General features: G+C 45.4%; 1 protein-coding gene across 1 annotated transcript in view; it reads left to right on the top strand.

Annotated features, from left to right (window-relative positions):
* Window positions 1–24,906, top strand: part of RBM47 (RNA binding motif protein 47) — a 121,278-nt gene that overhangs the window by 49,219 nt on the left and 47,153 nt on the right. The window contains exon 2 of the mRNA XM_080939324.1: window positions 3,075–3,156. The gene's annotated coding sequence lies outside the window, so the exon portion shown is untranslated. The remainder of the gene's footprint in view (window positions 1–3,074; window positions 3,157–24,906) is intronic.

The following is a 24,906-nucleotide window of genomic DNA, read 5'->3' as shown; positions in this document are numbered from 1 at the left end:
TTGGCCTTGGCTAGACACCCTGACTGTACTAGTTCCGAGTCTCTAACTTTGACCCCTGTGCCCATTTCCCTCAGCTCTCAGCCCTCCTTCGTGTCCTGGTTAGGGTGCTCCTCCATTCAGTGCCTTCCTGACTAGAAGTCCTTCGTGGTTCCCTGGGCCATCAGAGATGAATTCCGGTTCCTCTACTCAGGTCCTGCCTACTCTCAGTCTCGCTTGCCAAACTTTTTGTGTCTCTTTTTTGCCCCATGGACTCTGGAACATGTCTCCTCCATCTCTGTTGGACACATGGACTCATCCCTCATCCCTTGGTTCTCATCTTCCTTGATTAGTCTAGTTGGAGAAATCTCTGCCTTCCTGGTTCCCATTGCTCCTTGCACACACTAGCTGGCATCCCAGTGTTTTGTGATGGTCACCCTGCAATCCCGTGTCCTGTTGATCCTCAGAAGGCAGTGGCTTTTGTCTTCTTAACCTAGTGTTTCTAGCCTAAGTGCCTGGATCATAATTACCACTGCTACAGAAAATATATTCATTTGAGGCACATGGCTGTTCCCTGCATTTGGCAAAAGGGCCTGGTATTATATAAGTGTACATAAATGGTGTTCGTTGAATATGTGTTGAAAGCGTGGATGGTGGATGTTTTTAAATGTCCCATACTGGCTTACGCCAAAAGCCATCTCCATAATCATTAGGTCGTATTTTCTATGAGCTTATGGTGTTGTAGAGTTTCTAAATGTAGTGGTTGGGTAGAGCGTGTGTGCTCTTCTACATCCCACTGTTTATTCTTGCCCTTCACTGCACATAGCCACCTCTGCTCATCTTTGGCACGCTGGCCCTGAGGCATGGTGTTGGGATGCTTTCGTTGGGGTAGCATGAGAGAATACCACGGATCAGCAGCTTCTGCAGTGTAAGTTGATGTCACTGTAGTTGCAGAAGCTGGGGTTCAAGATCAGGGTTTCTGCCATGGCTCCCTTTTTAACAGTTTTAATAGGTATTTATTGCTGGATGGCAGGGCACTCATGGAGGTTAGAGGATAACCTGTGGGAGTCAGTGCCGTCCTTCCACTCTGTGGCTTCCGGGGACTAAGGTCTGGTGGCAAGGCCCTTGATGAGTCATCTAGATGGCTCAAGATTACTCTCTCCTTGCTGTGCCATCCTTGTCTATGTCCTCATAACCCCTCTTGTAAGGACTCTAAACATACCATGGCAGGACCCATCAGGACCTAACCCTGTGGTCTTGTGTAACTTGGATCACTGCTCTGAAGTGATCTCTAAATTCACTCTCATTCTGAGCCCCCAGGGGCTATTACTTTAGCAAATGAAGGTAGCCGGACTATGTGTCCTGTACAAGGCAGGGGCGTGGGCTCTCAGCACCTGATTTCTTCCTTGTATCCAGGTCCTGTTTTATAACATGTCAATAAAAAGGAGCCTGGGAACCTTCAGGGAGAACACAGTGTCTCCCAGTCAAATGGTCTCTACTCCAAGTGCTTGGATCTTGGGATTACTGCATGTATCTTAGGTAACTGGTACTTCAGAATGCCAGGTAGACCTATGGTGTTCTTCTGTCTAGAAATCTTTCCCCTCCGATTCGATCATTTGGAAAGCTGCCCTGTGGGCTGCACACTTCCTTTGTTGAGGGTTTGGTGGACAGGGAGAGGGGTCAAGTAGTGACATGGCACCACCTCCGTTTGCAGTAAGCAAACAGTCGGGCTCTTTATTACCCTTGAAATCAGCGCTCCTGACGCAGGTTGGACTCAGAGAAGCGGGGCAATGCCAGGTGTCTGCGGGTCTAAGTTCCTTCAAGCACCGTATGCTAACCAGAAGTACAAGCTTAGTTAGCCTGGCCGTCTCACTGGGGAGAACTTTGGGACAAATGCTAACTGAGTTGGACACCAGGGGCTATCACAACCCAATCCTTCTCAAGAGGAAGGCTGTGGTCTGTCTTGGTAGCAGAGGGAGGGAGGAGGAGGCTCTTGTCACAGTTTGAGTCATTCTCCGTGGAGTGTCATTATATAATAAAATCTGCTGTACAGAGCCTGGCTACTCAAAAGTGTTTTAGTGACCATAAAGCCCAAGAGTTAAGGAGACCTGGCTATGTGGGCAGAAAGGACAGCTGGGAAAGGCACCCAGTGTTGAAGGAATATGTCCTTAACATTCTTTATAATGGTGTCTCTCACTGGGGAGCAGGAGGCAAGAAGATCGGGAGTTCAAGGCCAGCCTCAACACACAGGATCTCTGAGGCTTGCCTGTGCTACACGCGACCAGGTCACAAAGCAAAGCAAAGTAAAAAGAAGTCATGCCGGAGGTGACCCAACGTGCAGGCAGTAGATCTGTGTTTTGTCACATTGCTGAGTCTATAAGGTTTTGCTCTCCAGTCTTCCTCCTCTCCTAGCCAGAGTGAGATTGTTTTCTGGTCGCACTGCGTACCGCTAATCTGGGTAGTACTGTGAAGCCGTCAAGGATGCCCGCTCTATGTGCCAGTGGAGATTTCTCATGATGATTGCTTACCTACCTTTGTAGGAATGACAGCACCACGCTTCTCTTCCCATCTCTCTGCTGCTCTGATTAGTCGTTCTTTTTAAAACAAAACAAAAACATTTATTTATTTATCTTGCGCGGATGTGTGTCAGTGTGGGTAGAGCTGCTTCGAGTGTGTTTACCATGGCATAAAGGGAGGTCAGAGGACAGTTTGTAGGTGTCGGTTCTCTCCTTCCACCCCATCAGTCCTGAGGACTGACTGCAATTGTCACGGTTGATGGCGGGTGCCTCTACTCTCAGAGTTTACTGGCTGACCGTCTTGCTGGCGTCTGTCAGTAGTTTTTTCTGGTTTGTTTGTTTTTTTGTTTGTTTGTTTGTTTGAAACATGGTTTCTCTACTTATCGGAGCCCGGGCTGTCCTAGTCTCGATCAGTAGACCAGGCTGACCTCAAACTCACAGAGATGCGCCTGCCTCTGCCTCCCAGGTGCTTGGACTAAAGGCACGTGCTGCCACCACCCAACCAACCTATCAGTGCTTCCTAATGGCAGACTCCTCGTTAGCATTTTTTGGGTTACTAATGGCCTCTTTTCCGTTTCACAGCTCAGCTGACACTCAAGTTAGAAGACCAGCTCGGTCCCTGCCGCCCAGCCTCAGTCAGCAGCCCCTGTCTCACTGAAGTTCGGTAAGTTAAGGCGGCTTCATCCTGACCACTGCTCAGAGGAGCACTGTGCAGACATTCTGAGCAAGCTCCACGCGCAAATCTCTACCCTTCCTCATTATTACTTCCATCTTAAAGATTGTTGCTCCTGTCTGGTTTTATGTACATGCCCATATATCATGTGTATGCCATGTGTATGTCGCTGCCCAGGATAGGACTCAGAGCTGCTGGACCCATAGTTACAGAGCCACCTTGTCTGGGTGTTGGTCCTCTGAGAGAGCGGCAAGTGCTCCTAACCTCTGAGCCAGCTCTCCAATCCATTATTATTATTAAGAAACAAGCAAACACCTCCCCTCTAAAAACAATACTACCTCGTTGTGTTTTTTTGTTTAACAAACTAGACAGAGTGCCCTGTGTGTGAGCACCAGGTTCCCATAAGAATGGAAAAAAATGTGTCTTGTTTATGTTTTTATTTTGTTCTGTTTTTGCTGTTGTTGTTTTAGTACTTTATTGTATTTGATGGTCCGTTAGTATTTGGCTTTCATTGGATTAGTTGAACCTCTGTAATACCACCTTCTGCACCTACCCACCAATAGTGATTTAAGGGGCCTGCAATTGGGGTGTATCTCATGGAGACTTGGATTCTGATAATCCTTAAATAACCGACATGAAATGTTCGCAGAGTACAGTGAGCTTCCTTTTGGGGGGTAGAATATTGAATTTTTAAGAGGAGACAAACATGTCCTGTGTGAACTAATAGAAACCCTGTGTTTACCCAGAGAACAATTTAAGCTCCTAGAAAGAAAAACCTGTGTTAAAGTTACTTGTGCCACAGCTGAATTAATGCTGTAGGCCAAGTGCCCCTTCCAAATCACATGGCCTTGTACACATGTAACACACATACGCGCACACACACACACACACACACACACACACACACAAAGACACTCCGAAATGGAGAAAGGAAAAAGAAAAAGAGGCTCAGATGTTGTCCAGAGCCAAGCATTAACCATCAGGGAAAGCCTGGAACTTGGGTAGCATTATGATCTCAGAGGCAAAATAATAAATTAGCAGAAAGGGGCTGTGGACAGTGGTAGTACTGGGGACAGCCATTTGAGGGCTCCAGGATAATCTGCAAGTGTCAGCAGCAAACAATAGCTCAGACCTGACAGGTCCAGGTGGAGACTGGCTTTGTATGTACAACAAGGACTTAGTTACAGTTCTGGAAGAACCTTTGGCATTCTCGAGGAGGTAGCACTCAAGCGGATGATCAGATTGGTGGCTGTTGCGAGGAGCTTCTGGTAAGAGGTCTGCCTACCAACCGCATGCTCACTTTTGGTCTTACTCCTTCTGGGTGTAACCAGGCAAGGGTTCTTACTAGCTTAGGCCATGCATCCCCCACCAGAGGCTGTATGTAAACTGTGGCGTGAAGCAGCTTCCCTCAGCCCCTTGACTTCGCATCTGCCTTTTAGGCTGGTTTTCAGCCTCAGTGCTCTGTGTTGATACAGTCCATCAAGTGTGATGTTAAAGTCAGTGTTGTGTATGCCTGCGATCCCACACTTCAGAGGTGGAGGCAGGAGGACCAAGAATTCAAGACCATCTTCAACTACATAGCCAGTGTGAGCTGTGTGAAACCCTACATGTGTGCCTGTGTGTGTGTGTGTGTGTGTGTCTCCTGGTCCTTTCCAACTAACTGTCCTTTATACTCCATTTCAAGGAATTTCATGGATTAGGTAGTGGGTGATCTACTAAATGGAAACAGAAAATAGAAATTGTGTTTGAGATAAAAGAAAAAGTGAGCATGTGAATCAGGTTTTTTGTTTTTTAAATAAGAACACCGATTCAGAGTTCATCTATTTATTTAATGTTTGCACACATTTATAGGATGATGGACACACCACGTTATATGTATGAAAGTCAGAGAACAACTTTGGAGGGTTGCTCTCTCCTACCATTTGGGTCTCAGGGATCAGACTCAGGTTCTCCGGTTTGGTGGCCAGCCAGGTCAGAGAGGAGGATTTCTGTTGGTGTAGTGGCTGTTGTTAAGTGACTGGCCCTGTTCCTGAACTAAAAGCCCAGCAAATGAAACTGGAAGTCAGGAAGACCTTTCCAGGCTCCCCAAAAATTTGGTGGAGAACAAGTTTTTAGAAACAGCTCTCTATTCTTCTCCTCCCAAGGCAGCTGGAGGTAAGAGCCTTGGAGTTGCACAACTGGTCGGCCTGTATGAGGGAAACTAGCAAAGAGCAAATACAGCCAAAGGTCAGACAGATAAGCCGAGCAGACTGTCTTTTCTTGAGTCATGCACTAGTAGGTATCACAAAATGACCTTAGCTTGCTCAAAACAATCCCAGAAGGTCTAGAAGCAGCCTTTTGTCCTCTTCTGTTTTTAACAGAATAGTTGTTTTCTTAATACACATTAGTGATATTTACTCTAGACAGTATAAAATTAGTAAAAAGAAAGCAAGGAAGACAGTCAAAGTTCAACTTTAAAGTTGCCCAGGGTCACTGTAAGAAAGATTCTAGGGGCTGTGCATGAAGGCTGCAAAAAAAAATCATCCTAGTACATCAAGGTCTCTACAGCAGAGTCCAAGAATGGAACCACAGTTAATAGGAAATACTGACATTAAAACTGGTAGCTCCACCAAATAAGTATTAATAGTGTTCATATACTGTTCTTTGGGTAAGGCTGTACCTCCATTGGCAAAGTGCTTGCTTGGCACAAATGAAGGTTCCATCCTGTGGTGGTTTGAATAGGAATGGCTCTCACAGACTCATGTATTGAATGCTTCGCCACAGGGAGTGGCCCTATGAGGAGGTGTGACCTTAATGGAGTGGGTGTGGCCTTGTTGGAGTGGGTGTGGCCTTGTTGGAGGAGGTTTGGCCTTGTTGGAGGAAGTGTGTCACTGTTAGGGAGGGCTTTGAGATCTCCTTTGCTCAAGCTACACTCAGGGTGGACCACAGTCTCCTGCTGCCTGCGGATCAAGATGTAGAACTCTCAGCTTCTTCTCTAGCACCATGTCTGCAGTATACCTCCATCCTTCCTGCCATGACAATAATGGACTAACTCCCTAAAATTGTAAGCTATCCTCAGTTAAATGTTGTCCTTTATAAGAATTGATGTGGTCATAGTATCACAGCAATAAGACCCTAACTAAGACACATCCCTAGTATCTCAAAAAACTGGATGTGTTGGTACATTGTCTATAATCCCAGCACATGGATGGTAAAAACAAGAGAATCAGAAGCCCATTGTCATCCTTGGCACATATGAAGTTTGAGACCAGCTTGGGGCATATAAAGTCTATTTTGTTAAAAAGTTATCCATCCACAGAAGTGTCATAGTTTCCACAGCTCGTTGGACCACCTCTTGCCTCCATGTGAGATAACCCATTTTCAAAATGAAAAAGGTAGAAGGTAGACTCGAGTCATGGCTTAACCAGTAATGTGGCAGACAAGTCTATGTTTGCCTACAAAGGAGATCTGGCTACTACAAGGAAGAGGTTTACTCCAACCCTGCACAAGGAAAATGAAAGCTGGGCACCAACGAAACGTGTGTCCTTTGGCAGAGTAGCAGCTCAGTGGTGGCTTCATGCTTTGTAAAAGGCATTTAATGGTTTGGAAAGTAGGAAACTACGCCCAAGTTCTGAGGCTGAATTATTGGCAAAGGTCAGCATGAAACCTTTAGGCACGTCTTGTAGGTGGCATTCAGATGTTCCCTAAGTGCTAGAGAAGTTGCCTAGAATGAACCAGGCTCTGGGTTCAAGCCCCCCCACCACCAATGTCAGCCCTGAAGCTACCAGGATGTCTTTGAGACAGACAGTAGATGTATTGAAGTCAATACTTCTTGCAAGGCTTTATGCTGCCAAAAGCAGGTCACCCCCAGATGTGTTCATAGCTGCTACACCAAGGACAGACAAGCAATACCTGACCTTCACTTCAGCCACACTCAATGGTATCTGTTCTAAGATCAGATGCAGAAGGAGGAGGAGGCGAAGAAGAAGAGGAAGAAGAAGAGGAAGAAGAAGAAGAAGAGGAAGAAGATGAAGAAGAAGAAGAAGAAGAAGAGGAAGAAGAAGAAGAAGAAGAAGAAGAAGAAGACAGGGGAAAAGACAGCAATGTAAAAACTTCTGTATCTAGATATTGTTGAAACTGAGGCCAAAGTCATCAGCATCCAAGGCACCTGAAGCAAAGAGTAAGCGGGTCGGCCTCAGGTGCCTGGAGGGAATGGCTGTTCCATCCAGTCAGGACCTCGGACCTAGCACTGTTGGCACTTCCTCTTCGCATACATAGTTCATTACCAAGTGATTAAGTCCTGAAGTGTTGGAGTTGGAAGGAACCCTAGAGACTAACTGAAATCAGTATTCATTGAGTGCTTATTGTGTGCTAGGCACAAAATATACATTTATATATACATGTATATATAAAGGGTTTATATACATAATATTTGCACTTATACTTGGATAGAGTCATTTCATATTTATATTAATCTCACTCAGAGAGTAAGGAGCCTGGTCATGATGGCACATGCCTATAAGGCCAAGCCTAGGGTTCTGGAGGCAGAGGACTAGGAATTGAAAGCCTACCTGAGCTTATGCAGTGAGACCACATCTCAGCAAAGCAAAATAAACAAACTCCAGGTTTGCTGCCATCTGTCTGTGAGTCCAACACTCTGAGGGTAGAGGCAGGTGAAACAGGAGTTCATGGCCAGCCTTGGCTACTTAGGATTTCAAGATCAGCCTGAGCTATATGAAACAACCCTCTGTAATGGGTTCCAGTGCCATCTTCTGGTGTGACTAAAGACAGCTACAGTGTACTCATATAAATGAAATACATTGAAAAAGCCATATCTTCCTCCCTTTCCCTGCAAGATCCCACAAAGACCTATACAAATTTGTGTTGAGTTTCAGTTGGGTTTGGGGGAGGAGACATCCTCTAGAGTCCATCTTATATTAGACTGAATAGGAGGGAAAGTGAACACCTTTTCCTAGACCAGCTCATTGATTCGGAAATAAAGAAACTAAGGTCAAGACCCAATGGACTAGCCAAGCTTTGAACTCAGGTCATTTGATACTATCTATAATCACCCTCCTAGCCCAATTTATAGTTTTAATCTCACATTGCTAAAATAGCCATGAAAGAGGAAAAGAACTAAAAGAGGATGCCTCTAAATGTCAACATATGGTGGGTTGGATGGTAGTCATCTCGCCTCAATATCTATGTGTGTGTTTGGTTTATCATTATTGTGTGTGTCTACACACATGGCTGTGCATACCTGTGTGCACAGGTGAGTGAAGTCCAAGGGAGGCTGTTCAGCTCCCTCTCTATAACTTTCCACTTTATTCCTTTGAGACAGAAACTGGAGCTTGGGGTCTAAGTAGGCTGTTGGTCGGCAAATCCCAGTGGTCCTCCTGTCTCTACCCATACAGCATTGGGGTTAACGAGCATAGCACAGGTCTTCATGGTTGTCCATCAAACACTTTCAACCACTGAGCCATCTTCCTAGACCACACACACACACACACACACACACACACACACACACACACGATGAGTGCACACATGTGTGAGCCACAGTGTACGTATAGACGTCACACTCTGTATTGATTTTCATCTTCCACTTTGAGCCAGGCTCTGTTTTGGTTGTGTGCAGTTAGCTGACCCTCAAGCTTTCAGGGACTCTTCTACCCTGCCCCCTATGGCTGTAGGAGTTCTGGGGTTCTAGAGGGTGTTACTATGCCCAGCTTTACCCAGATATTCTGGGGCTTTGAACTCAAATTCTAACATTCGTGTCCCGAAGCCTTCGTGCACGGAACTATCTACCTCCCCAGCCTGTTTTACATTTTTGTTGAGACCGGAGAAAAGGAAGAAAATTATGTAGGGGAAACTGGGTGACCTGCAAAACCCTAAACTAGTTACCATTTGCCTCTTGGTGGAGAAGACATTTGCTATCACATAGCCTACATTGATACCCTTGTTGCTATTGTGGTTGTTTTGGGACAAGGGTCTCATTTTGTAGAGCTCGGAATTCATTATGTAGCCCAGGTTGGCCTCAAACTTGTCACAAGTACTCCTGCCTCTGCTTCCTGAGTACTAGAGTTGTGGCTACCACACTAAACCAATACAGGACACTTTCCAGGACAGATCTATTTTGTGGTAAAGGTGGTGGCGGCAGGGGGTGGGGTTGGTGTAAGGACGGTGACACTAACCCACAGTTAAAGCTCTGTGTTGTGTTCTCTGTGCTTTAGACAATACTGACAGCAGATGACTGCAACCAGCCTGGCTGGTGAGAACAGGAACATGGGGACGTGTCACCTCAGTATGTGAATACTAGGAAGCAGGCTGGGGCTGGAACGTGAGGCCAGAGACTATCACTGTGCTCCTGGCTTGAGAACTTGATGAGTCACAGTTTCTGGCAGTCCCAAGAATCGATTCTAAAGGCACGTTGAAGGAGAAAGACAAGAAATATCCCCTGGTTGTATAAAGCCAACCAAAGAGGGAGTTCAGCCTGTCCCATGCCTTTCAACACTGGAGGATCTTGATTGAGTGAGCAGATAGGGGCCTCTCTGGGGAGGCCAGGCACAAGGGCAGTGCTGAACTGGGGTCTGCACTCAGCAACACTGCCAGTTTGGCCCAGGTAGTTTCTCTTAATGACTTGCACTTTTCTCTGGTGCCTGGAGTGTCCCCTCTCTTGGTACCAGTAAGCCAGGTGTAAAGCCCTTGGGTGTCCCCAGACTTCTTTCTTCCTATACTTGTTTTCTCCTGTGGTACCAAATGTCCCCTTCTAAAATGTTCTTCTTTAAGACTCCAGTTTGGGCTTCGTCTTCCCCTATGCTTCTTTCTCTCACCTTTGCAGCATCCATCTATAGTTCTGTGTCCACAACCACCATTAGCGTAATCCAGCCCACACACGGAGCTTACCTCTGATAAAGCTCCACAGTCACAATAAACCACACACACACACACACACACACACACACACACACACACACACACACACACACACGGAAGAAAGAAAATACAAGCAGGAGGAAAGTTAGAAAGAAAAAAAAAAAGATGAAGTGGAGGGGTTGGGACTGGAGGTGCTGCTCAGTACTTAAGAGCCTGTTGCTCTTGTAGAGGACCCAAGTTCCGGTCCCAGCACACACGTGGTGGCTCACAAACCACTTCAGTTCTAGAAGCTCTGACATCTTTTTCTGAGCTCTTTAGGCACTAGGCACCCTACCTAGTACCTACCTGTAGGCAAAATGCTCTTATGCACAAAACAAGCCTGAAAAAAAAAAAAAAAAAGAAAAAGAAAGTTGTTGTGCCCTTGTTAAAGGAAATATTTCCCAAGTGAAAGAGGGGGCTCCTCTCCCTGGGTGCTGTTTTCTGCATTCTGTTGCAGTGGTTGGAAGCAGGAGGTAGCCCCCTCTCCGTGGCCTCTGGCCAATCTATTTTTTTGGATTTTGCTGATCATGAAAGAGCGGCATGTGTATCTTTCCCTCCTACTGGATCATTAAAAAGCAAAACAAACAAAAAAAAATGCCTTTCCCTAATTTGTTTACTATGGAGTCTAAGCTTATTAAGAATACCCAGGGGCCAGGGCCATGCTGATGTGGAAACAGGACTTTGGTTTATAACAGTGCTCGTGTTTGCTTTGGTTTGCCTGTACCCATTTAGAAAAATCCCCAACTCACTCCCAAGGCTGATACTAGGCTCAGCTGAGGTTCCCATCAAGCAGAGCATCGTACTATGGCTTTCCTGCATGGGATTCCCTACCAGAACAAGACAATCGTCATGCCCAGGGAAGCAAAGTCTGCCCAGAGTCTAAGTGCTTGTGGCAGCCTGGTAGCTTTGATGACTAGTTACATACACACTCGAATGCACTCACACTTTTGGGTTTTACTGTTGCTCATATCAGAAAGCACAGCTGTGAGACAGCATGTGGGCAATAGAGGTTGTTTCACTGAAATGACACTGCGTCATCCAAAAGACCAGAGAAGCCTAGTGGCTACAAGCTGATTTCCACATCTGAGTGGATAATCGGTTTCAAGTCTTTCTTTACCAGCCAGCATCTCTGTAATCCCAGCTCTCGGTAGGTGGAGGCTGGAGGGTCATCCTTTGCTAAGTAGCAAGTTCTAGACCATCCTGGACTACATGAAACCCTGCCTGAACAAAAAAGGTGTTAGTGTTTAGCACAGTTGTGAGAGGCATAGTTTAGGTTGGCATTTCTCAGTGTTTTTGTCTTTGCACATCTTTTTTAAGATTTAATTTTTATATATAAATACACTGTTGCTGTTTTTAGATACACCAGAAGAGGACATCAGATCGCATTACAGATGGTTGTGAGCCACCATGTGATTGCTGGGATTTGAACTCAGGACCCCTGGAAGAACAGTCAGTGCTCTTAACCACTGAGCCATCTCTCCAGCTCTGTCTTTGCACATCTTAAAAGCAGATAAAGTGTAACAGGATGCCCAATTCCTTAGGGAGCTCACATAGTTAAAAAGGTTTTTTTTTTTTTTTTTTTTTTTTTTTTTTTTTTTTGTATAAATATGTCTCAAATATTGCACAGAATGTATTGTATTATACTAAAATATCTTTTTATTTGATAAATCTGTTAACTTTATGTTCTCTAAAATTGTGAGAACCAAACATGCTTTTATTTTTGTTTATTTTTTGAGGTGGTGTCTTGCTGTAAAGCTCAGACTTTCCGGAAATCTGAAGATTTTTGTTCTGTTTTTGCTGTGTCATGATTCAGGATTCAGCACTAGGCAGACGCTCAACCACCGAGCTACAGTCTGAACCCTCATTTGACACAGTTTTTCTTTTTCTTTTTAGAAGACTCATTTTTACTTGTGTTTTTCTGCATCTTTGGACTAGTCAAGTATTTCCCCATGAGGGCAGGTGCCTATAGAGGCTGGAAGAGGACGTTAGGTTCCCTGGAGCTGGAGTTACAGGGTTTTGGGAACCAAACTTTGGAACTGTGGAAGAGCAATGCGTGCTCTTAAACCCTGAACCATCTCTCCAGTCTTGCTAAGTCACTGGCTTTGAAGTCACTATAGCTCAGAATGGCTCAAAATTTGTTATCTTCTGACCCTCCTGAATAGTTGGGATTGTAAATCTTGTTTATGAGCATCTGTCACGAGGTGTGTGTGTGTGTGTGTGTGTTTTGTGTGTGTGTTGTGTGTGTGTGTGTGTATGTGTGTGTGTGTGAGCATTATATGTTTGTAGATGTACATCATGTACATGTGGAGGTCAGAGGTCAAACATCTTAGGCTGTCTTTTCACTTTATACAGGATCTCTCACTCACCCTGGCACTCTGGCCAGGGAATCCCTGGGCTCTAACTGTCCATTCCTCAGCACTGGTGTGGCACATGCCTGGTTCTTTTCATAGGTTCTGGGGATCCAAACTCAGATCCTCAGGCTTGAATTTTAGCCACAGACACACATATACAGACACACACCACCCCATGTCCCCAAGCATTTTAGTTGATACTAAATTCAAAATCAATAATGACCAGTTCCATTTGTGTGTGTGTGTGTGTGTGTGTGTGTGTGTGTATGTGTGTGTATGTGTGTGTGTATGTGTGTGTTCCTAGGACTCAAACCCAGAGATTTTTCCTAGCTGGACAAGTGCTCCACCATTGACCTACATTCTCAGCCTGAAAGGGGTAGTTTTCTAAAGCTAGTTACATTACAGAATTTCTAAACACATTCATGAAAACTTTATGCTTTGTTACATTGAAGTTCTTGGACTAGCACGAACGCACAAACTTTCACGGGATGATGCTAAGTCATCATGGTCATCCGGAAAATATTGGTTCACTTATCTGTAAAACATTGGCATGTGTTTTCATTATACAGTCCGCATTGAGATTTGTTACTGTCACAACTGATATTCCCGAAGCAGCCTTTGATTATTGGCAAGGTGTCAAGTCTGTGTTAGCAGATGCGAGTTCCTCACAATTTTAACTTTACTTTGACAGCTAGAATTAGAAACAGCTGTGGCCTTTGAAGTGACAGGAACACCCCTTTCATTTGCTAGAAAGCATCTGCCAAAAGCCCAAAGCTGAGGAGCTGTCCTTGATCCTCTCCCATACAAATGGCTTTCTAGGAGGGAAGTGGCAAGTCCCTCGTGAAGCTCTGTCACACAAGAGAGTCCCCTTGTGACAGGCGTGACAACTAGGTACCCAAAAACATGCATTCTTCTGGGTGAGCTCTCCGGCGTTCCCAGAACTTCACTTTGAGATTGTCCTGTGCCCATTCTCCCATGGTGGCCTCCCATTTCCTGGATAATTTGGGAAAATATCAAAAGCTACCCAGGAAATCCTTAGGGTATAGGTTGAGGCCGGCGTGGTTGATAGGCAGTTTCCAAAGCCACAGGCACCAAACTTCTTGACACCCTCTTCTGAGATTTAAAAAAGTCGGAATGACACGGTGAATCCGACCTTCCATATTAATAAGCCCTACCCACCTCTCCTTTTTCCTTCGTACCTCATGTTTCAGAACTCAAAACTACTTTCAAAAACCTGAAAGCATTCTACAGGCTAAATATACATAAGGGTCACAGTTATCGGGGCAGAACTAGGCCTCCAAAGTGCACAGGTGTTTTGGGAACAAGCAATCTCTCAGTATGGGCTCTTCTGCCCTTTCAGAATTCTACAAAAGTTTCCAGGGTGAGCTCTTCAGAAGGAGAGGAACCAGGGCTCTGAAGCTCCAAGGCCAGCCGGGTCTACATAACCAGGTCAGGTCTTTAAAAACAAAAAAAAACTAGCCAAGGCCCCTGTTGTACTAGAGTACTGTGGGCCAGAGAGCAAAACCTTGGCCTGGGATTATTAGAAATGGGGGTTTGGAATGGGACGATGGGATGTGTGGGCTAGCTAGGGATACAGAGTGGGACCCTACCTCAACAAATCACAGAGCCAACCAAACAAGTACTGTACTGTTCAGAAAGCACTGACCTTCCTCAGGGACACAAGTCAATCTGTGACCAGAATGAGACAGCATATTTAAATCATAACATGCCAAGCGCTAGATAAAATCCATGTTTCTCAGCAGCCAGCTCGCAGGGCTTCAGTATCAATTTTGTAAACACGGGGGTGGGGAGTGGAAACGAGGGAATCTGTATGATTTGGTTGGGTTTCATGGTCAAATGAGGACCCCCCTCCCCATCGTAGTTTTTCAATGGGTTTTGGATAGTACTAATGATCTAAAGGTGTCAGGGCGTGGAAGAGGAGAAAGAGGAGTGAAGAAGTAGAGAAGGATGAAGAAGGGAGTCTAATGGGCTCTGATTATAAGGGGGCCAAAACTAGAGGAGGTGGAGTGGCATGTAAGCCGTAGGCATGCTATGAGGGAGACTATGGTGTACGTGGCACTCGGGGGTCAATGGCTCATATGGAGACTGGTGGTTCTCAGCCGTCAGTACAGTGGTATGCTCCCATGCCGTCTGAACCAAGGGAGATTTCATGTGGAACTGTAGACGGTAGTAAGTACTGCTTGGACCTGGTGTTGGTGGCAAATCTCAGCACTGGAGATGCCGTGGTAGAAGAGTGGAGGGCTACGCAGCCATATTGTGTCTTCTTAAATTAACTACTATTGTGGATTAGTTTGCACATGTATGTGTTTGCATGCGTGTGCCACAGCCCACATGTGGAGATGAGAACACTTGGGAGTCAGCTCTCCCTCTTTTCACTGTTTGAGTCCTGGGGATTAAAACTCAAGTCAGGCTTGGTGGCAAGCACCTTTAGTCTCCTGAGCCATCTCTCCAGCATAAGACTGTGTCTTAAATAATTTGTAGAAGCTGGGATGTGGGGGACAAAGAGGATGGGGATTTTTTTTTTTTTTTTTGCCTATCCTGTCTGCCAAAGCAAACTTTTTCTCTAGAGACAGGGCCTGGACTTGATCCCAGTACCCACAGGATTGCTCAAAACCATGTAATTCCAGTTCTAGCTCACAGACACCTTCTCTGGTCATCTCAGGCACTGCACGTACACGCACGGTGCCCATGACACATGATAGGAAAATCTCCCATGAGATGAAGCTTGGTTTTGGTTTTGGTTTCTTTGACACAGAGTCTCGGTTAGTCTGGTTTTAGCTCCTAGCAACCCCACTGCTTCAGCTTCCCGGAAGCTGGGGTTGCAGACATAAATCACTATACTTAACTTTGGGTATTTGCTTTTTTTGGTTTTTGAGACAAATCCCAAAGCCCAGGCTAGTCCCAACCTTGGCAACGATTCTCCTACATCAACCTCCTGAACCTGGCTGGATGCTTGCTTTTGATGGTTGTTTCATTTGCTATCATTTCTTCACAGTTTACTTTTGATATTGTACTATGCTTATAAGATCAAAATGTGAAATGAAATGACATCCTTGCCAAGTGTGGCCGTTTTTTATACTACTAGGATTTAACCAACAAAGTATTTGTTTGTTTGTTTGTATTTAGACATTTTTCACATTTTACTCCTCATTCAGTTTTAACAGTCACACACTTGGGCGGCTGAGGTTAGGAGGATTGCTGAGAATTTCAGTTAATCCAGCCTGTCCATATAACTGAATTCTAGGCCAGTGTGGGTTAAAACAAATACCACCAGAAGTTCAAGAATATTCCCACACAGTCACCTAGGACCGGCTCCATGCTAGGGGTGCAGTGGTACATGGTCTGCTAGAATCCATGAACGACAGAGTGGAAAGGGGTACCCTAGATAGGGTTATGTAGAAAAGGCCCCAGGGAAGGGAAAAACATTCCCACATGGTGAGGCTTGGCCTTTTTCCACATTTAATGTCACTGGGGTGCCTGAAGAGTGAATGTCCAGAGAAGGGTCTTACATGATGAGAGAAAGTAGGAAACTGAGGCTGACAACCCAGAATGAAGAATAGAGAAGACTGACCAGTGGAGGAAAATGGCGCAGGAGATGGGGGGGGGGGAGCACAGCAGGAGGCTGTGATCACAAGTTCAAGGCCTTCCTGGGCTAAAGAATCCCTGTGCTTAGTTAGGGCCAGAGAGGCAGGACTGAAGTTGTTGTGCAGGTCTGGTTGGCTAATTGTGTTAGAGGGCAGTGTGCACAGACTGTTGTGTAAGCTAGAGGAGACTGGCCAGCCCTGTCACCACGTCTCTGAGCAGTCAGATAAAGGGTCATTTGTGAAACCCACCCAGAACCGATTAGTCATTCCAACCCCAGAGAAGGGAAACTTATTGCTGAACTGAAGCCTCTGTAACTGAGTGAAATGGGAAATAAGACAGGGTTCGGACACATAAGGTGTGAGGAGACAGACCACGCTCTGAAGACCTAAAGAAATGTTTGATCAGTGAGCTGTCCCTGTTGAGATATCTCCCCTGGCTCTCTATTAGGTTGTTTGTTTGTTAGATATGCATCAAGAAACAGTGTCCGAAATGTAGAGATAGTAGCCCAAGGTCAAACAACCAGAGTATAGAAAGAAAAAGCAGGCTCTGGGCCCTGCAATCAGTTTGCCACACTTCTATAAGTGTGGAATTTTGAGCACTCTTGGGGACCGAGGCGGATGTGGGGGACAAAGAGGAGGAGAGTGTTTTATTTGCCTAACCTGTCTGCCAAAGCAAACTTGCTTCTCTAGACGGGTTTGCTCTTCTTTTAGGCTTGTGAGTAGTGAAATACCCAATCCTCCCTCACTGTCCAAGCCAGAGAGCCAAGAGCAGGTACGTGTGTGTTGACCGCATGGGCTTGGGGCAGAGGTTCTCTGGACCAGGCCGCCCAAGGACCTCTCGGTCCGTCTTCTGTTTGGTTAACCCTGCTTCTAAAAAGCACCTGACACGCTGTGGGTACTGATCACTTGGTGCCAGCAAGTTTCTGTTGTCCTTCGGTTGTAATTGTTAACCTGAATGGAATGCCAAACTTCTGGTTTGGAGCAAGTTGCTGTTTAACTGTGACTAACTTTGGGGCTCTGGAAAACAGGGAGTGTGTTCTGTTATTGCGGAAGCTACCTTTTCCAGGCACCGTTTCCACAATAACTAGGAATAAGTGCCCCGTAAATACGTGGGTGCTGCTGTGTCTGCAGGTATGCCGGGAAATTCTACCCCTTATCTCCCTTTATTAACTCTTAATTTAGACACCTTTTCAGTCTGACAAGTCAAGACTTGTTTGGGGATTAGAACCAGGTGATCATAAGGCCACCTTCAAAACAAAACAGAAAAACCTCTAAGGCCCCTGGCGTCAGGTTCTATTTCTAGAAGCTTTTCCCACTGACTCCCAACTCTTCGGATTTGGGTTTGTTGCCCTCTCTTACAGGGAAGTGGGAAAGTTGCTAGTTCAATGACATTATTGTACATCCCAGGATCGCCTTGCTACCACATTGTGTTCTCTCAATGGTGTTTGCTCTGAGGGTGGGTCGAAAGGCTGTTCAGTGTCTCGTAAAACATTTACCAAAAGCACTGAGCCATGGTTTTGAAGGGCATTCCGTTGCCAGAGCGTGGGAGGCGAGGACAGGCAGGGGAAGGCGAGCACCAGGTGTTTGGCAGGTACTGGTTTCATACTTTGGTATTTATTAATATTTAAAACTGTGGATGGCATAGGCCTTGCTCCCCCCACCCTTCTGCAAGGGGTGGGGGCGGTAACCGGAGAAATATGTGGGGTGAGCCGGCAGAAAGAATTTCTTGGTAAATCTTAGTTTCTGGAAGTCCCAAAAGACTTGTAACCCTCCGCTGTTTTCAGTTATGCTGGAGGGCTGAGCCTGTCTCGGAGAGGGGAGAGGTGGCCAGACACTGCTGAGTATGTGGACTTCAGCAAGGAGCCAGGCCTGTGGATCCTGAGGCCAACCAAGTGTCACTTTGTGCCTTGTACCCAGTGACTCATTCAGTTGAAGGCTTTGCTAAAAGGTGGCTCTGATTTCTTGAAGTTTCTCTCCTCCCTACTCCCATCCCTCTTGTATTAAGTTTAGACAAGATGGGTAGAAGTTGAAGGTCCTCCTGAAAGCAGGGTGTTATCTTCAGATCTAGACTTTTGGGCACAGCAATTTCAGTTTCTGTATCCTTGGCCATGACCTTGGATGATTGCTGGGTTAATATGCTTTGGGAATATTGAGTCTTTATCCCCCACCCCTTCCCCTTGGTAGAGAATTTGAGCTCATGGAATCAAGAGGGGAACCTGAACTCTTTATTTTTGATCAATCATCACCAGTTGTCATGGTGATTATACTGGATTGTGGCTAAAATCCAAACAGGAAATCAGAAATTCTGAAAAAAAAAAAAAAGTGCAAGCTGCAAGAAGTGGGTAGGAGACAAAAGTGTGAGGTTGGCTTTAATGCTTGAGAATGCCATCGAGGCTGCCAAAGGGGATCCGCATCAGTTTCTGCGTCTTCGAACAGTTTCTAGTCACGGTAAAGGGGCTAGCAGAGATGTTGGAGGAAGCGTCTTCTCTGCTAAAGCTTCCGTGTCTGGAGGGATGAGACTCCATCTAACAACTGGAGTCTAGGAGCCCCAGCTTCAGGAAAGGATAGCTGTCTCTGGGGAATCATAGTAAATGGGGCAGAATAGCCAGTCCATTCACTGCTCTGACCACTAAGAACTTAGTGATTATTTCCAAAAAGTAAGCTAACTTTTCTTATCCCCTGAAGATTGCAAGACTAGCTAGGCACGTGCCTTTTATGCAGTAAAGACAGTCCTCTGAGCTCAAGGCCAGTCTGGTCTCTATAGAGCAAGTTCCAGGACAACCAAGTCCTGTTTTGAAAAAAAATTTTTTTTCCAAAAATTTGGCCTATCACACAGGTGCACAAGATTGCACATGTACACTTAGACTTTAGTTAGGTGAGAGTCTGTGTACTCACACCAGACTCTTTGAAGGAGGTAGTGAGTATTAGTCAAATCTGAAATGTGACCAGGGGAACAGAAAGGCTCTGGGAAAGGGTCTTCCATTTCTAGAGACTTTGAGATTTTTTTCTTTGCCCTTGTCTCAGGGGATTAGTGTCTTCCTTTCAATTTTTTCTGAATTTCAATCCCCCAGATGTGTAGGTGTAAGAGCACCAGAGGTTATTTTTCACCCCATTAGGTGGTCCTTACTGTTTTACTGTAGTTTGTTGATTTGCTGATTGACAAATGTTGCTTTTATTAAATGGAGTGAGAATGTGTTCTTATCAAGTTGGCTTTGGGTACCCGCTCTTTTACAAAAGACTGATAGTGTTTGGATTTTTCTTTGTTTTGTTCTTTTGAGAAAGCCTCTCTCTGTGTAGGTCAAGGCTGACCTTGACCTGCATCTGCCTCTGGAACGCTAGAATCTTCCGGGTGTGCCTCCCACCTGGGCTGGTACCTTCCTTTTTGAAGTGTTATTTCATATACATCTTTGGCTGACCTATAGATAAGGCTGGCCTGGAACTCACAGAGACCCACCTGCCTCAGCCTCTGAAATGATGGCATTAGAAGTGTGCACCACCACACCCTGCCGTTTGTTTTGAGAGAGTTTAGCACACCAAAGCTCTAGTTGGCCTAGAAATTACTGTTCAGGCTCACCTCCAACTCCATTAATCCTCCTGCCTTAGCCTCCCAAGTACTGGGATTACAGGAATGAGTAACCAACCACTTTTGGGTTGTATTTAGTCCCAATTCCATGAGATGGAACCCATACTACATACTGGAAACTGTAGTTAAGAACCTGAGATTAGATGGGCCGTGATCAGTAGGAGAAAACCTACAATTATTCTGCTAAAGGAACATAGGACCCTATAATGAGTTGCTATTCCCATAGATCAGAGCATCATTAAACTGGCATCGCTTAATATTGTCTTGTAGTTAGTTTTCAATAACATCTCTGATTGTCAGACCCATCCATCCATCTATCCATCCATGTATCCATCCGTCCTTCCATTTACCCATCCGTCTATCCTTTAACTGTTTATTAAAAGCTCATTCTGGGATGTGACTCATTTCAGTTCCATTTTGCTTTGTTTTTTGAGGCAGGGTCACACTGTGTACACAGGCTGGCTTTGAACTTGTGGCCATCTTCCCCAGTCCCTAGCCCCAAGACTCCAGGTGTTTGCCCTTTGTCTGGTTTCACTTTTCCGTTCTTCAACATTATTTCTTGTACTTCCCCCTCCCAGCCCCTCATGAACCATTATCCGTCACCATGGTCCAGCTTTGGCTGTTGTGGAACTCTGTGCTCTTCTGCCTGGCTTTGCTTGGCACTGTCCAATCTGCCCATGTGGTTCCGTGTAGCTCTGATGTATTTGCTCATTTGCTACCTAGTTTTGCTTTGTTGGAATAGACTGCAATTTTAAAAATTATTTCTGGAGTTAAAACTATCAGTGTGAGCTAAAAGACCATGCCTCTGTGTGTCAGCTCTTCAAAGTTGGGTGACCTCATAAAGGATGGGATAGAAATGTTATCACCTGAGAGGGCAGAAGGAAGGCCTGTTTCAGGGAGTGTGTTTGCTAAGCGCTCTACGTGGGCCATGTATTCAACGGAAGCAGTTGTCTCAGGAACAACTGCGGTTGTTTTATATGAGGAGCCCAGCTTGAGAAGCTTCATGAGTTTACAGTGGTGCCTAACTCAAGGTGAAAATCTCTTACCACACTAGGAAGCAATCTTGTCTCGGAGAAGACCGTTGGGTCTCTGCCACCACTATTTCCTAAGACTCCCTCCCTCACCCGCTTCATTGCAAGTGGTTGAATCCTTCTTTCATGCTTGGCAAGGTATGCAGCTTCTGAGCTGTCTATCCCGGCCCAAGCCAGCCTTTACAGAGTACTGGGAGCAGGCGGGGCCTCTGTTAGAGAGCCAGCCATCGGCTGGAGCCTTTTCTCTTTACTTTTGTAATTTATTTGTTTTGAAGATAAGACTTTCTGGGTTTTAACTTGTTTTGCTTATAAATTTTTCATTAAGATTTTTTTTTTTACTCTATTTGTTTATTTTGGGGGGTGGGGGCCGGGCAGGCACACGTCAAAGCACCTGTGTGTGTGTGAAGGTCAGAGGGCAACTTCAGTTGGTTTACTTCTTTCTCTACATGGGTCTCAAGGAATTGATCTCTGGTCATCGGGGTTGACTCTTAGAACCTTTAAGCACTGAGTCATTTCGATAGGCCTTGCTTGGAACCTTTTCATACTCCGTATATAGATTCTAAACCCTGTATTCAGCAGCTTTAAAGGTTTTTTCCTAAATTCAAGCTTTGGTATGCTTGGGTAAAGAACATAAGAGAGCTAAGTGAAAGTTTCACTGATTTCCTGGGAGTCAGAGGCCCCGTGTTCTAAGGAGGAATCAGAAAGTTCTTACAACAGTAGCTCAGGAAAGGCTTGGCTCTGGCTCCAGGGAACTTTCTTAGGGAGAAGAGTTCAAGGAAGTGAACCTTCTGGGGAAAAAAAGTACTGGACTCTTGTTCCATATGTCCTTTCTTAGGATAATGAAAGGCAGGATGCGCCCTCCCAGTACTTCCTTCTAGCTGTGAATACTAGCCAGTGTGTTTTAAAAAGGAACCGAGTGACAGCGATCTTTTCAGTGAGGCCTGGTGGCAGCATAGGCCACTGTCTCTCCAGTGGCCTCTGAAAGCACCCTGAGAACGCCTCAATTGGACATTTCAAGTCACCTCTAGAAAGAAAGGGTTCCTGCTTTCTGTGCAGCCAGAATTTGTTTTTCTCACTTCTAGTAGAGAGCCTTTCATAGGATACTACTTTAGAAAACAATTATCAACCTGCCTTGAAGAAATCCTCTGTAACTTTATGAATAAGCAGAGAAACATCTTGTAATTGTACAGTTAAAAAGAAAAAAGGAAAAAAAAAAACATTTTCTTGGCCCGGAGAGATTGTTTAGTGGTGGTTTTAAAGACCCAAGTTCAGTTGACAGCACGGTCTTGGGGGCTCACCACTGGCTGTAATTCCAGCTCCAGGGCATCCTCTTCTGGCCTCCACGGGCACCTTGACTCTGGTGCACCACCCCCACCCCAGGCACATGTGAACAGACACACCTTTAAAGAATCCTTTCTGGAATAATCTCCGTCCATTAGCTTTAGTCTTGCCATGTTAAATGACGTGTGGACTTTCTACCTCCTGGAGCCTAGCTCTTCTCTCTGGCCCCGTTCCTGCCACCTGCACAGTGTGTGGTGACCCTGTCAGCATCACCTTTGGTTTACAGGGGCTTCTCAGAACACCGGCTTCATGGCCGGCCTTCCACCTGTGAGACACTGTCCCAGATGATTTGTTGTTACATTCCCAGTTGCCACAGAAACTCTGCTAGCTCCGAATCCTTCACCCTTCTCACAAAAGAGAAACCAAGGTACCGAGCAGTTAGATAATTTGCATAAAGCCATATGCTTGCATGGGCTCCTGCTTTCACTGTGTACGGGACGTCTGAAACAATGTTTTTTATTCATAAGTCTTGACTTATGGATAAAATCCACACCACACCCTCCTAATGAATAGATGCTGTCTTTGTAACTAGACATAGATGTAGGTGAGATTTAATCTTAAAATTAGCCTTTAACTTTCAGAGCTGTAAGAAAAAAAACCAGGGTCGGGCTGGAGAGATGGCTCAGCTGATAAGGGCACTGACTGCTCTTCCAGAGGTCGTGAGTTCAAATCCTACCAACCACATGTTGGCTCACTACCATCTGTAATGGGATCTGATGCCCTTTTCTGGTGTGTCTGAAGACAGCCACAATGTATTCAAATTCATAAAAATAAATAAGTCTTTAAAAAAGAAAGAAAACCAGGGTCAGGGGCTATGAGGTCAGAGGGCCTGCTCATCGCTAGGATTGGTGACCTCTTTAGGGGGAATCCTGGAAAAGGCAGTTCCCTGGGCAGAAAATTAGTCAGATGACTCCCAAGAACACATATTGTCCACAGGCCTGTATGTGTATGTGTGTATGTATATGTATGTGTGTGTATGTATGTATGTATGTGTATGTATGTGTGTATGTATGTGTGTATGTATGTATGTATGTGTATGTATGTGTGTATGTATGTGTGTGTATGTATGTGTATGTATGTGTATGTGTGTGTATGTATGTATGTGTATGTATGTATGTGTGTGTATGTATGTGTATGTATGTGTATGTGTGTGTATGTATGTATGTGTATGTATGTATGTGTATGTATGTATGTGTATGTATGTGTATGTGTATGTATGTGTGTGTATGTATGTATGTGTATGTATGTGTATGTGTGTGTATGTATGTGTATGTATGTGTATGTGTGTGTATGTGTGTATGTGTGTGTATGTATGTATGTGTATGTGTGTATGTATGTGTGTGTATGTATGTGTATGTGTGTGTATGTGTGTATGTGTGTATGTATGTATGTGTATGTGTGTATGTATGTGTGTGTATGTATGTGTATGTGTGTGTATGTGTGTATGTGTATGTATGTATGTATGTGTATGTATGTGTATGTATGTGTGTATGTGTATGTGTGTGTATGTATGTGTGTGTATGTGTGTAGGTATGTATGTATGTATGTGTGTGTGTATGTATGTGTGTGTGTGTGTGTGTGTGTGTGTGTGTGTGTGTGTAGGTAGTATAAAGGCCCAGGAGTATAGTGGAGCAGGCATGGCAACAGGCAGTTATGGTGGCAGAAGCAGGAAGCTGCCTGCTCACTTTCTCCTCACACAGGAAGCAGAGAGGGGAAAGGGACAGGAAGTGGGACCTGGCTCTAAAACCTCAAAACCATGCTGAAGAGTTCTTCAGAGCACTTGCTGTTCTTGCAGAGGACTCTGCACCCGTACGGCAGCTCACAAGGGTGCATAACTCTAGTTCCAGGGGATCCCACGCCCTTTCCAGTCTCTACAGACACCGGGTGCTCTAGTGGCACACATACATATTCAGGCAAAGCATGCATATAAACAAATCGGGGGACAATCTGGGGGCCAACCTCAAAGCCCAACCCCAGTGACACACTTCCTCTTCAAAGTTTCACAGAGCTGCCAACTAGGAAGCAAGTGGTCAAACACATGAACCAATGGGTGACATTTCTATTCAACCCACCACATGGGGCTTCTGGCTCTTGCTGAAAATGCTAGGCTTTGTAGAGCCCCAGGGACCCTCCTGCTTCTCCAGGGGAAGGATTACAAATATACTCTCCACTACGGTCCTTGAGCTCATGCAAGAACAGCAGCATTTTACAGAGCCGTCTGCCCGTGCCTTGTTTGGTTTTGTTTGAAAGATTTATTTATTTTTACCTTATAGGCACGATTGTTTTGCCTGCACGAATGTCTGTGCACCGTTTATGCTTGGTACCAGAGGAGGCCAGAAAGAGGTCATCAGGGTCTCTGGAACTGAGCTCACAGGCAGGGGTGAGTTGCAGTCGAGTGCTGAATACAGACTCCTAAGAGCCCCGAGAGCATCCAATGCTCTTAATTGTTGAGTCATCGCTCCAGCCCCTTGTTTTGTTGAACGGAGACAAGTTTTCGCTATGTAAGCTCCAGCTGGCCTAGAAGCTGCTGTGTAATTGAGGCTGACCTTGAGCTTGCAACAAGCCTACCTCTTCCTGCCTCCCGAAAGCTGGGATTGCAAGTATGCACCCCCAGGCCTGATTGCCAAGAGCTCTACTCCCCGTATTCTTGTGAAGGAAATTGCAGAGACACATCCAAATGGTTACTGGTTTGGCTCTGTGGCCTTTCTGTTTGACCCTAAGCTTCTTCCATGGTATGCCAACACCAGGTGGGTTCTGAGTGCCATCGCTGAGGTAATGTTTGGTGTGTCAGAGTCTGGCACACCACTGGAACCCAGTGATTTTGCCTGGCCTTCCTTTCCTATGGAATTCCTAGATGGAATTTTGGGCCCACGAATGAACCTGGACTCCTGAGTTCAAGAGACTGACTAAACGCCCTGTTCGGCCCCCCTCCCCTG

The sequence above is a fragment of the Micromys minutus genome (assembly GCF_963924665.1).
Source record: "Micromys minutus genome assembly, chromosome: 1".
Taxonomy (NCBI): Eukaryota; Metazoa; Chordata; class Mammalia; order Rodentia; family Muridae; genus Micromys; species Micromys minutus.
Note: the sequence above shows the minus strand (reverse complement) of the source record. Positions and strands in the feature narration are given on the sequence as shown.